The sequence below is a fragment of the Cannabis sativa genome, chromosome 3, assembly GCF_029168945.1.
Source record: "Cannabis sativa cultivar Pink pepper isolate KNU-18-1 chromosome 3, ASM2916894v1, whole genome shotgun sequence".
Lineage (NCBI taxonomy): Eukaryota > Viridiplantae > Streptophyta > Magnoliopsida > Rosales > Cannabaceae > Cannabis > Cannabis sativa.
Window position 1 is genome coordinate 66,169,651 of NC_083603.1, and position 15,400 is coordinate 66,185,050.

The following is a 15,400-nucleotide window of genomic DNA, read 5'->3' on the forward strand; positions in this document are numbered from 1 at the left end:
CTAACAAATCAAAGAACATGTATAATACTCTTGAGATCGAACCTAAACATATTAGGATTAAGATCATTTGATCTAGGATCAACGGGTGATATTGAATTGAATAGATATTACAGTAAGTTTTAATATATCTAATCAGAGTTCAATATCGGTCCCTTCCGATGTATACTCCATACATCCGATACTGGTAAATTTTGCCAATGCCCTGGAAAGGACATAACTGTTGGGTTTTATGCCCTAAATAAAACTCATTACAATCTGATTAGTTATCAATTTAGAAGTGAAGTATGTTTACATGTATCTTACATGTTTATGGTTTAATACATATACTTGATATATGCACAAAATCAGTTAAATCCAGAACATATAGTTATTCACAATTACAGTATCGTCAATACAGTGGAATGTGATTGTGATTATATGATTCAAAAGATTTGGTCCCTGTTCATCAGTGTTTTGGATTTACACTGATGTGATAATCAGCGATGAAGTATACTTACACTTGGAGTAAGTGTTATGTTCTTTCCAGAACATTGGCAAAGTATACTGGTTTCGAATGCATGGAGTATGCATTGGACTGGACCGATATTGAACTTGGTTAAAGATATTGTAAACTTACCGTTGTATCTTTCCAAGTCAATGTCAGAAGTTGATCTTAGATTAAGAGAATCTAAATCCTGATATGCTTAGGCTCAATCTCAGGAGTGCTATTCTTGTTCTTTGATTTATTAGTTAAAGCCTGTTTTGAGTCAGGATAATACATATATTTTGGGAACATGATAGCATAACTGAATAGGGAGTGCTAAACATAAATATGGAAATCTATAGCTTTTACTGGTGTATAGAAGTAAAGTGATGATTCCTTTTGAGCTTAGTTAAATAGAAGTAAATGGATGAGCTCTTGTTTCAATGACTATATATTAGATCACTAAAACATCATTTACAGGTAACTAAGTGTTCAAATGGGCAAAATACATTGAGGGGTGTAAACGGTAAATTAGTCCCGTCTCGATGTAAATCATCTATATAGAGGATCTCTAAATCACATTAAGATTATAACAATGGTTAAATGAGATAGCATATTGATATCGTGAAACATATGATATGCTCTATATAAGTCTGAGAGTGCAATTCCAAGTTCTAAGAGTGGATTCAACGAGGAATTAATAAGTTAGGGATTTACTTGGTAAATCGGTTCAACTTATTGGAAGCTCAGAATATAGATCCATGGTCCCCATTCTAGTTGAGATTATACTGTTTGTAGGACTCTATAATTGATTTATGATTAATCAATTATAATTCTAAAAGTTAGACTATGTCTAATTTGTGAATTCTCACAGTTTAGGGATGAAATTGTAAATAAAAGGGTTTCTAGGTTTAATTATTAATTATGAGACTTTGCATGTCTAAATTAATAATTAATTTTAAATGGAAATATTATTTAATAATCTATTTTAGTTATTAAATAATTGGTTTTGGCATTTAAATGATTAGAATTGGAAAAATGGCATTTTTGGAGAAATAGAAATAAAATTGAGGAAACTGCAAAATCAATGTGAGGCCCATTCACACCATGGCCGGCCACATCATTGCCTTTTCCCAATTATTATTTTTCAATTTAATTTGTCATTTAATTGCTAATCAAAGCCTAGCCTAAATACGAAAGTGGTGAATCACACTAAATAAGGCAGTTTTTCTATTACACAGTAAAAGAGGAAACTGTTTATTTGGAAAGTTGTGGTCTTCTCTTTTCCTATTTATAGCAGCCCCTCTCCTCTCTTTGTATGCATGTGTTTGCTTGAGAAAACTTTGCTTTGCAAAGTGTATCACACGAAATTAAGAGAGAAAAACAAAGAGAGATTTCGAAATTCCCTAGTGAGAGAGAAGTGCCCACTCACATCATTCAGTATCTCATCATAGTTTGGAAGACTGTGAAGGATCACATCCAACTGAAGAACTTTCGGGCTCAGATCTTGATTATACTCTGCTACAGACAGGAATCAAGGGTTAGAGATCTGAGTGGAAGGAGACATAAATTCCGCTGCAATCACTGTAAGTTATTCTTAACTTTTATGTGTTTAGTTCATCGTTTTAGAAGTTCAATATTAGGTTGTTAAATCAACATACTTGCAAATAGATCTAAGATCCTGGATAAATATAATACCAACAACTGGCACCAGAGCCATGGTAATTGATTTGCTTGCAAGAAATTTGGACTTAAAACGATTTGCTTGTGATTTGGATGGTTTCATGTTGTGTCATATTGATGTTTGATTGATGTTTGTGAATTCTGGGAAAAATAATTGATTGTCTGTATCTGGAATTATTTTTATTGGATAGTTTTGAAAATTCTAAGCAATTTACTTATATACAGAACTCGATTTCGATTTAATTTGAATTAGTTATGAATTTTTGAAAATCGGGAAAAACCTAGGTGGTGAGCACCTCCCCTACGCGCGCGGAAATCATGCGCAGGGGTGCTTGCGCCCAGATTTCTGGGCTGTGGCTCCTCATGCTGTCCGTACCACCTGCTATTTTCTTCGTTTTCTTCGATTTTTCATGCTATTTCATGGAATTAAATTCCGATTTTTTGTGAAGTTTTGTATGTTGATTTTTGTTTTTCAAATTTCAAATCTAATTATGAGAAATAAATTAATTTTATTTTTTTAAAATTAATTTTAGATATTAGTGCAATTTGATTTTGAAAATGGGAAAAATCAAGTTTTGCTTACCTCTTTTCTTATTCTTTTTTTAAAATTTGATTATTTTTTTTTTTTTTAAGGTCAGATATTATTTTTTTTTGGTAACTTGACCTTAATTAAAATAAGATCATAATAATCATGATAATTTTAAAAGAGGAAATAACGTATTTTTGTTAACTTTTAAATTTTGTTATTTTTTTAATTAAATTAAATTGTAAAATAAGAAAAGGGTATGTATTTACCATTTTCCATTTTATTATTTAATTTATTAAATAACATGAAATTTAAAAGGAAAGTTAACAATTTAATTTTGAAATGCATTTAGGTTACCCAAAACCTAATTTTTCAAAATGGTAGGCTTAATTTTAATATTATTTTTCGAAATATAGTTTTAAAATTAAATAAATCCTACATCCAACTATCCAGATCTAACCTTGTTGCAGGAGTATGTGTTTTAGATTGTTTGTAAGTTTTTCTAAAACCTATTATTACTTGATCTAAATTGCCAGGGTTAACTTGTTGACAGATCAAATGATCTGATTTTAACCCATGGTTCAATTGATGATAGATCAAGTTGATAATTTGTAACAGGTAATTCTTACAAACTTCTTTCATCTGTGTATGACCTAGTAACATGATAGGATCCATCCAAATCTGTGTGTCTGTGTGAGCCTATATGTTTAATTTCTATTATAGATACATATAGGTTGTTGTTGCTAAATATAATGTCATAACCTGATAGATTTTATTTAGGCTCATTTAGTTAATGGGCCTATTCAATTAATAACAGTTGTTCATTTTAAGGTTAAATTCCTCTCTTTTGGGCCTTGTGTGAGAGTTGGGAGCCTTAGAAGTGGGTGCGACATACTGGACCCAGCTCCCCCTCACATGAACAACCCCAATTGTGAAGGCCCATTTGCCTGATTTGGATAACTGTGCTAGGTTAATTATATTAGTTTGACCTAATAAAAATTGAATAGCAACATAATTAATTTCTTCGAAATTAAGTTAAGAAAAACATAGTTTATTGAATTTCATTTCTGGATAAACTATTTGTATTTTTCTTGTATTTAATTAAATAAAGAATTTTAACTAACTAGATTCTTTCTGAAACTTATTTTTATTATTTCATTAAATATTCTTATTTAAGTTATGAATTAGTAATTACTAATTTTTCATAATAACTTAAATTTGAATATATTTTGATAATAATATTAAGCTGAGGAATTCTAGGAATTAGTTATTGAAGATTCTTAGAAGATATTATTTTAAGTTGGTTTTAAACTTAAAAAGGGAATATCTTTAAATTAGGTAGTTACCACCTAATTTTGATAATTAAATGATGTTTGGAAAAATTTTAAGTTTGTATTTATAGATTCTTTCTATAATAACTTAAATCAGATATTTTCCAAATCTTGAAAAGATACTTAGTGGAATTGAGATATTTTCTAGATAGTTATTTCCATACTAATTATTATTTCTAATCTAAGAAAATATCATTGATTGTGAAATTAATTGGTTAATAATTAATTTTGGTACAATTCAATTAAGGATATTTTTCCTTGTATTAAATTGGAAATTAATGATTAAGCCTTCTCTATACTTAATTATTTGTTTCCTGAATTTAATACATTTAATTAAATTGAAAATTAAATGTCTAAGCTGATTTTCATAATGACACTTGGATATTGATATTTTCATGATATTTAATTAAATAAGAAAATTATTTTAAGTTGGGTATTTCCATAACAACTTAAATTTGAATAATTTTCATAATATATTTTATTTATTTTATTAATCATTTTTCAAAATAGCATTTAATTATGCAAGATGATTTTGAATTTATCTTGAAAGATAGATTGAAGTTGTAAATTAATTATTTTAATTAATTTTGAATCAACTTAAATCAATGATTTTTTCATTTAATGATTAATTTAAAATAAAGGAACTGAAATATATTATTAGAAATTGGATTAATTAGTCAAGAAAATCTAGATAGATAATATTTTGCTTGAGGTATTTTTTCTAAGTAAAGTTTGATTTATTTTAAATGTATTTCAAAAATTGTGTATTTTTGGAAATACAATATATATTTGTAGAAAATTTTAATTTGAGTTGCAAATTAATTTAAATTAATACAACTTAAATTAAGTAATTTTCTTAATATTTGTTGGAAAATTAACACTAAGATGGAAATAATTCATTTTATTTTCTTAACCATCTAAGTTTAATTTTACAAATATTAAATTAAATTTTATTTAGATTCTATTCTAAATTTAAAATTTAGTAAATATATATATAGATTTAAAATAAATAAATAATAGAAGAAAATACAATTTAAACAATGAGCTTTATTATTTTGAGATATTCCATCTCCATTGTTGGTTTTACATAGCTATTGTTTTAGTGAGTAATCCCTCCCTAATGGAGGAACGTTCATTAGCAAGTTAGCGCCGTTTAATCTCAAAAGATAAGTATGTTTGTAAGTGTTTTATATTAGTATTAACCACCCTAATGGTGGGTACTGTATAAGACTTACAAACATATGAAACAATGGTAGAAGCTCATGAAATAAGAATGACCTTGACTCTCGCCTAAACGGGACAACGTCGGATTCTCTTTTCGATCGAATAAAAGGTTGCTAGAAGGTTTGCTATTCTAGATGAGCTGACAACTCTATTCAATAAATGATAGCTTTGACTCTCGCCTAAACGGGACACTGATATCAATTTGTTGAAAACCTTGGAAATTATTTAGGTTTGAATTTTTTTTTTGTATTTTCTCAAGTCATTCCTAATTGCTGTATGCTGATAATTTCTAAATGAGATTTTGTGATAAACCATAACTGATATCTATGTATTAACTTGTAGTATCCTGAATTGAAATGTCAAATCCCATGTTGTCACTCTTAACTGAAAATAAGCTAAATGGGTCTAACTTCCCAAAGTGGAGAGAGAACATTCATATTGCTCTCATAGGTGAAAGTGCCTCGTTTGTGTTGACTGAGCCGTCCCCTGAACAGCCAAGTGACAATGCAACCAAAGCTGTAAAAGAGAAGTTCGAGCGTTGGCATAATGCTAACAATAAAGCTCGTTACTTCATGCTTTCCAGCATGGTTGACACCTTGAAAATAAGGTTTGCAAACACTGTCACGGCTGCAGAAATCATGACGCAGTTAACTGAGCTATTCGGTATGGCATCTATTCAGTCTCGTTTCGATGCGACTAAGAAATTCATCAACGCACGGATGGAACCCCATCAGAATGTGCGTGATCACCTTCTCCAGATGGCTAGTTATTTCCAAGAAGCCCAGAATCATGGTGCTGAAATGGATCAAACTACTCAAGTGAGTCTCATCTTGAATAGCCTGACTCCAGATTTTCTGCCCTACACATCAAATTATGTCATGAATAAGAAGGAACAAGACTTTCATACTTTAGTCAATGACCTTCAGACATATGAAAATTTGATTGGAGGTCCCAAGAAAAGAGGGAATAAACCTCGTACGGAAATGGTAATAAGACAAGTAATCCTGAGGCACTTGTTGCTTCTACTTCCAAATCCCATCATAAGAAGAAGTGGAAAAATGCCAAGAAGCGAGCTCAAGCTGCGAATGCAGCTAGGAACAAAAATGTTGGAGCTTCTGGCAATACACAAAAAGGAAAATGTTTCTACTGCAATGAGAAAGGCCATTGGAAATCCCAATGTCCTAAGTATCTCGCAAAGAAACAAGGTATTTTCTTTATAAACTGATGTGTTTTTAGTGAATTATTATCCTTTTGGATTAATAATTCTGGACTGCTAACCTTGTTTATTATTCTTCTTATAGCTAAAGCTTCTTAAACTCGGGTGTTGTCTTAACGAGTTGGATTAGAAAGCTGGATGGTGGATGGAGATTGTCTACAATAAAGAAGAAGCTCTTTCATTTGAATTAATTGTTTAGTTTTTTAAACAATTTGGATTTCAAGTTTGGGATCTTAATTCCCTGTTTGGTTCTCATAAATATTGCAAACAATTTTTGGGTTTATAATAAAATATCTTTTTCAATTATATTGCAATTTATGAGTTGAGCTTCAGTTCTTTATTTTATCTATTACCGATTATTATATTTATTATGTTTGAATATGTATGTGTTTTTATTATTGATGCAAATTCAAAAAGTATTTAAACTCTTTACAGAGTTATTACTACATAAACACTTGAAGTTATTTCTATGTTTATGAATAATTGTTGGTTTCAAAAACAATTATTTGAGAATTTGTTTAATAAAAAGATCTTTTGATCTGATAGGGGTGGAGAAAAGTTAAGAATAATATGCAGTTCAAACGATTTTTTATATCTAATGAACTCTGGATTATATTCAACTCCACAGACTCTCTATCACACTTAGAGATTTACAACCTTTAGGGGTGGACCATAATCTCTATAAACTTAGGGGTGGACTTTATTCTACAGTACCCTTTGTGACACATAATTTTAAACATGGAAATAATATAATAAATTAGCTATTATCAGAACAAATCCTTGATCTTGATTATATGTTCCAGTTTAGATTTACTGTTGTAATAGTTATTGATACCATTAAAGTTCTTTGATAATGTTTCACATTACCTTGGTTGAGTGGGAGAATATTAAAATTCTTTACCCATCTTCGTTTGGTTGATAATTGTGATAGGAACTTAAGAACACCTTTGATAAAAACAAGTCTAACCATTCACATGGATAGAAATAACTTATCAGAATTATGAGAGTAAGATAGAAGAATTCTTGCATAGTCTATTCGAAAGACTGATTCAAGATGTCTATTTCTCATAACATTTTATGGTATCTTGATTTGATTGCTTAAATCTCTAGCAAGTATTTTTCACTTCAAATACTAGACTGCTATGTTGTTGAACTAATCTTAAAGAAACTTACAGTTTCGGCTTAAGATAATAAGTCACAACGAGATGTTCCTAGAAACAATAGTAAAAGGTTAAAAGTTTCTAACCAGACATCTGCTATTGAGTTAGAGCCATCTGAGATGTAATCAAATGGGGAACATTAGGGGACAATCAAGAAAGATTTACAAAAGTGACGTATATGTTATTAAGGAACTATTCATTAGTGATCCTGATATGCACACCGACTAATTGTGAGATGGTGGTTACTCTGGGGGTGGAGGAATCATTATAGAAGAGTGTTAAAACCCATCTATAATAATTCAAGCTTCATCAGAGAAGATATAACTTTGTAAATTCAAAATTACCAGAAAGTTATTTTACTGAAGAAAATTCTACACTGCTTTATCTCAATTCCAAATTTTAAAATTTGAGAGATATGTCTTCTGGTTGTTCAAATGTACTTAATGGGCAGTAAGGATTTCAGTATCCCTTTACGAGTAAAGCATAAGTTAGGGAAGGTTTCATGTGTCTCATGAACCTGATTCCAGATATATGGGTGGATTCAAAGATACTACACTTGATCAGAGGATCAAGACAAAAGATTGATTGTAATGCACAACTTGTTTTATGTTAGTGCAAGTGGGAGTTTGTTGGGTTTTATGCCCTAAATAAAACTCATTACAATCTAATTAGTTATCAATTTAGAAGTGAAGTATGTTTACATGTATGTTACATGTTTATGGTTTAATACATATACTTGATATATGCACAAAATCAGTTAAATCCAGAACATATAGTTATTCACAATTACAGTATCGTCAATACAGTGGAATGTGATTGTGATTATATGATTCAAAAGATTTGGTCCCTGTTCATCAGTGTTTTGGATTTACACTGATGTGATAATCAGCGATGAAGTATACTTACACTTGGAGTAAGTGTTATGTTCTTTCCAGAACATTGGCAAAGTATACTGGTTTCGAATGCATGGAGTATGCATTGGACTGGACCGATATTGAACTTGGTTAAAGATATTGTAAACTTACCGTTGTATCTTTCCAAGTCAATGTCAGAAGTTGATCTTAGATTAAGAGAATCTAAATCCTGATATGCTTAGGCTCAATCTCAGGAGTGCTATTCTTGTTCTTTGATTTATTAGTTAAAGCCTGTTTTGAGTCAGGATAATACATATATTTTGGGGACATGATAGCATAACTGAATAGGGAGTGCAAAACATAAATATGGAAATCTATAGTTTCTACTGGTATATAGAAGTAAAGTGATGATTCCTTTTGAGCTTAGTTAAATAGAAGTAAATGGATGAGCTCTTGTTTCAGTGACTATATATTAGATCACTAAAACATCATTTACAGGTAACTAAGTGTTCAAATGGGCAAAATACATTGAGGGGTGTAAACGGTAAATTAGTCCCGTCTCGATGTAAATCATCTATATAGAGGATCTCTAAATCACATTAAGATTATAACAATGGTTAAATGAGATAGCATATTGATATCGTGAAACATATGATATGCTCTATATAAGTCTGAGAGTGCAATTCCAAGTTCTAAGAGTGGATTCAACGAGGAATTAATAAGTTAGGGATTTACTTGGTAAATCGGTTCAACTTATTGGAAGCTCAGAATATAGATCCATGGTCCCCATTCTAGTTGAGATTATACTGTTTGTAGGACTCTATAATTGATTTATGATTAATCAATTATAATTCTAAAAGTTAGACTATGTCTAATTTGTGAATTCTCACAGTTTAGGGATGAAATTGTAAATAAAAGGGTTTCTAGGTTTAATTATTAATTATGAGACTTTGCATGTCTAAATTAATAATTAATTTTAAATGGCAATATTATTTAATAATCTATTTTAGTTATTAAATAATTGGTTTTGGCATTTAAATGATTAGAATTGGAAAAATGGCATTTTTGGAGAAATAGAAATAAAATTGAGGAAACTGCAAAATCAATGTGAGGCCCATTCACACCATGGCCGGCCACATCATTGCCTTTTCCCAATTATTATTTTTCAATTTAATTTGTCATTTAATTGCTAATCAAAGCCTAGCCTAAATACGAAAGTGGTGAATCACACTAAATAAGGCAGTTTTTCTGTTACACAGTAAAAGAGGAAACTGTTTATTTGGAAAGTTGTGGTCTTCTCTTTTCCTATTTATAGCAGCCCCTCTCCTCTCCTTGTATGCATGTGTTTGCTTGAGAAAACTTTGCTTTGCAAAGTGTATCACACGAAATTAAGAGAGAAAAACAAAGAGAGATTTCGAAATTCCCTAGTGAGAGAGAAGTGCCCACTCACATCATTCAGTATCTCATCATAGTTTGGAAGACTGTGAAGGATCACATCCAACTGAAGAACTTTCGGGCTCAGATCTTGATTATACTCTGCTACAGACAGGAATCAAGGGTTAGAGATCTGAGTGGAAGGAGACATAAATTCCGCTGCAATCACTGTAAGTTATTCTTAACTTTTATGTGTTTAGTTCATCGTTTTAGAAGTTCAATATTAGGTTGTTAAATCAACATACTTGCAAATAGATCTAAGATCCTGGATAAATATAATACCAACAATAACACTTATCCAAGGTGTAAGAATACCTATCGCTGATTATCATGTTAGTCTAAATCCAGTGAACTGACAAATCAGGGAATAAACTTTCGAACATATAATTAAGATGATATTCCACTGTGCTGACAACACTATAATCATTAACAAATTCACATGTTCTGGACTTAAATAGAATTCATACATTATATATATAATCATGAAATAAATCATGTGAACCATGAAACATAAAATGGTATTTCTGATCGTTATTAATAAGTAATCTGATTATATTGAAATGGGTTTTATTTAGGGCACGAAACCCAACACGATCATCATCTTCAGGATGGTCAGGGGTTTCAAAAAAAGAGTGAATTTGAGTTTCTAATGCAGTAAGATTGAGAGTGGCATTGAAAGTGTTGGATAAGTCATCCATTTTCAAAAGATAGCAGGGCAATCTAGAGTAAAAAGTGAAAAGAGAAACGGTTGTAGAATAGATATAAAAAAGGAAACTTGACAGAGAAGTACTGGATGCAGTAAAAATCAGAGGATATTCATGTTGGGTTTTATGCCCTAAATAAAACTCATTTCAATATAATCAGATTTACTTATTAATATAGATCAGAAATAACATTTAATGTTGCATGGTTCACATGATTTATTTCATGATTATATGTACATAATGTATAAATTCATCTGAAACCCTTTTCACATACTTGATCCTGTTTATTGTGCCGTCAACACATTGGAAAGTAAACATGACTATGTGAATAAAGTTTCCTAGATTTATCAAACATAGGGTTTTACTGATATGATAATCTACAACAGAGTTTACTTGCATTTGGAGAAGTGCTATGTTCTTTCCAGAGCATTGGTTAAAATAAAGCTCAGGTTGGATGCATGGAGTATGCATCGGAAGGGACCGATATTGAACTTTGACTTAGATTTATTAAACTTACCGTAATATCTATTCAAGTCAATATCGCCTAGTTGATCCTAGATCAAATGTTCTTAATCCTGTTATGATTAGGCTCAATCTTGAAAGGCTATTCGTGTTCTTTGATTTGTTAGTTAAGCCTACTTTTAGGTCAGGGTGATACGTACATTTTGGGAACACGGTAGTGCAATTGAGTGGGAGCGCTATCATAAACATGGAATCTATAGCTTCTATCTGGCGAATAGTAAGCAAAGGATGATCTCCTTCGAGCTTGACCAAACGAACATAAATGGTGGAGTACTCATTTCACATAAGCTGAAATATCATTTATACGGGGTCAAGTGTTTTAAGGATAAAATACATTGTAGGGTGTAACGGTAATCTAATCCCTTTACAGTGTAGATCATTCATATAGAGGATCATTGATCACATTAGGATTATAACAATGGATAACTAATGATGTGTCTATATGGTGGAACATATAGAGCATTCTATATACTGAGAGTGCAATTCTAAGTTCTATGCGTGGATTCAACGAAGAATTAATAAGTTAGTGAATTTTAGTGCTAAATTCTTGATCTACTTATTGGAAGCTCGGTTATATAGACCCATGGTCACCCCACTAGTTGAGATAATATTGCTTGTAAGACTCATGTAATTGGTTTTGATTAATCAATTATAATTCTCAAATTAGACTATGTCTATTTGTGAATTTTTCACTAAGTAAGGGCGAAATTGTAAAGAAAGAGTTTATAGGGGCATATTTGTTAATTATGATACTTTGTATGGTTCAATTAATAAATATGATAAATGACAATATTATTTAATAATTATTTATAGTTATTAAATAGTTAGAACTGGCATTTATATGGTTGAATTAGAAAAATTGGCGTTTTTGAGAAAATCAGATGCAGAAAAGATAAAACTGCAAAATTGCAAAAAGTGAGGCCCAAATCCACTAAGCATGGCCAGCCACTTTTGTAGGCTATTTAAACTGAGATTTTCATTATTTTAATGCCAAATAATTCAAGCCTAACCCTAGTGGTATGCTATAAATAGATAGTGAAGGCTTCAGGAAAATTACACTTAAATTTTCTATTTTTCCTTCAGAGAAAAACCTGAGCCTTTCTCTCTCCCTATCTTTAGCTGCCACTTCTTCTTTCTCTTCCCTCTTGAATTTCGAAATTCTTAGTGTATGAGTAGTGCCCACACACAGCAAGTGATACCTCAATCATAGTGAGGAAGATCGTGAAGAAAGACTTTCAGTAAGAAGGAGTTTCAGCATCAAAGATTCAGAGAAAGAGATCCAGGTTCAGATATTGATAATGCTCTGCTACAGAAAGGAATCAAGGGCTAGATATCTGAACGGAAGGAGTCATTTAATTCCGCTGCACCCAATGTAAGGTTTCTTTAACTTTATATGTGTTTATTTCATCGTTTTAGAAAGTTCATATTTAGGGTGTTAATAAACATACTTGTGAGTAGATCTAAGATCCTGGTAAAATAAATTCCAACAATTCAGCTATATAGTGGACTGGGCAAAGAGTTAGTATCACTGGGGATTGTATTGCAGCAAGAGATAAATTCTCCATGTCAGGTTATCGAATGATGATTCCTGCAACATTGACAGTGGCTCCTAGAGAAATTATAGCATTCTCTACAAATGTAGAGTTAATCATGATCCAAGGCGGTTCAGGGGGTTGGGGGCTAATTAATAGAGAATCAGTAAAGGCGCTCTTCTTATAGACAAGCTTAAAGGAAAGTAAAGATCGATATAGTGGGGATTTAATCACAGATGAGACATCAACCCAGAAGTTGTTATAGATTAGAAGTTTACTTGTGAGGGAGAAGACAAAGGACTTTAATGGTGATTTCCGTCTGTTAGCAGCAAACGGCTTCAGGGATTTGGAGATCGAACTGTCATTCTAAGGGGAAACCCATGGACGGACTTGAACACCGATAGACGACGACGGCAGCACAAGAATATTCGAGAACCCTAGGGCACACTCTTCTCAGGAAAAACTATCCCATGAATAATATTTATGTTGATACTTAAATATTTAATATAAAATAGACTATTAAATTATATATTTATTTATATTTTATTATTTGATAATTAGATCTAAAAAAATACAATTTGAGAGTAATACATAAATCTATATCATTTTTTTTATTTGTACCATAATGGTAATTTTATAAAACAAAAATTATTTTAAAAAAGTAAAGGACATTTTAGTTAAAATAATAAAAATTCTATTTCATTCTATACTATACCAATCATCACAATTCATATTCAGTTATTGATTCCATATTTAATTAAATTGGTTAAAATTAAATAAATCCTACTTCCAACTATCCAGCTAACCTTGTTGCAGGAGTATGTGTTTTAGCTTGTTTGTAAGTTTTCAAAACCTATTATTACTTTATTGCAAATAGCCATGGTTACTTTTTGCCAGATCTAATGATCTGATGGCTCCCTTGGTCAAGTAAATAATTTGTAACAGGTATATTTACAATCTTCTTTCATCTGTGTATGACCTAGCAACATGATAGGATCCATCCAAAGTGTGCCTGTGTGAGCCTATGTGTTTAATTTTATTATAGATGCATATAGGTTGTTGTTGCTAAAATAAATTATCATAGTTCTTGATAGAATTTATTTAGGCCCATTTAGTTTTTGGGTCTATTCAATTAATAACAGTTGTTCTTATTAAGGTTAAATTCCTCTCTTTTGGGCCTTGTGTGAGAGTTGGGAGCCATAGAAGTGGGTACGACATACTGAACCCAGCACCCCCTCACATGAACCACCCCAATTGTGAAGGCCCATTTGCCTGATTTGAATAACTGTACTAGGTTAATTAAACTAGTTTAACCTAATGAAATTGATTAGCAACATAATTAATTTCATTTATTTTGAAATTAATTTAAGAAAATTATAGTTTAAAGAATTTTTTATTCTAAGCTAAACTATATGTATTTTCTTGTATTTAATTAAATATAGAATTATAACCATCTAGATTCTTTCTGGAGCTTAATTTAAATTTTTCATTAAATATTCCTATTTAAGTTGAAATTTAGTTATCTACAACTAACCAACTTAAATCTGAATATCTTTTGAATTTCAAATTTCAAAATTAAGTTGAGGAATTTTAGGCATTGGTTATTAAGATTCTTTAGATATTTTTTAAGTTAATATCTTTTCGAATATTAACTTAAAATGGAATATTTTAGATATTTTTTTAAGTTAATATATTTTCAAATATTAACTTAAAATGGAATATTTTCAAATTAAGTGGTTACAACTTAATTTTTGATATTTAATTAAATTTAAATTTGAAAATATTTAAGTTCTAGATTTTTTCTAATACAACTTAAATTAGATATTTTTTCAAATTTTGTGGAAAAGATACTTAGTCAAATAAGATATTTTCTAGATAGTTATTTCTAGACTACTTATTATTTCTAATATTAAATAGGAAATATCATACATTGTGAAATTAATTATTTATTAATTAATTTTGGTACAATTTATTTTAAGTATATTTTTCCTAGTATTAAACTAGAGATTAATAATTAAGCCTTCTCTACACTTAATTATTTATTTCTTGAATTTAATACATTTAATTAATTTGAAAATTAAATATCTAAGTTGATTTTTATCATCATACTTAAATATTTCTTTTTCATGACATTTAATTAAATAGAAAATTATTTTTAGTTGAAATTTATTTTTTCAATTAAATTTAAATAATTTTCAAAATATCTTTTTTTCTTTATTTTATTAATCAAATTTCGAAATTGCACTTCTTAAATGCTGGAATTTCAAATTTTATTTGAAAAATAGATTAAGTTGTAAATTAATTATTTATTTTAATTAATTCTTGGATCAACTAAAATCAATGATTTTTTCATTTATTGATTAATTTAAAATAAATTGACTTAAAGTATGTTATTAGAAATTGAATTAATTAGTCAAAGGAAAATCTAGATAGGTGATATGTTTGCTTGAAGTATTTTTCTAGTGTATTTAATTAAATTGAAAATTAATATTTAAGTTGATTTTCATCATCATACTTAAATATTTGAAATGTTTCTTACATATATTTAATTAAATAGGAAAATTATATTTTTTGTTGTAAATTAATTTTATTAATTAATTTTGGGCCAACATTAAATTAGAATAATTTTTCCAGGATTTATTTTTTATTTTAACATGCATTTTTCGAAAATTGTATTCTTAAATACTTTAATTTTTCGAAATGCAATATATATATTTATAGAAAATAAAATTTGAGTTGTAAATTAATTTA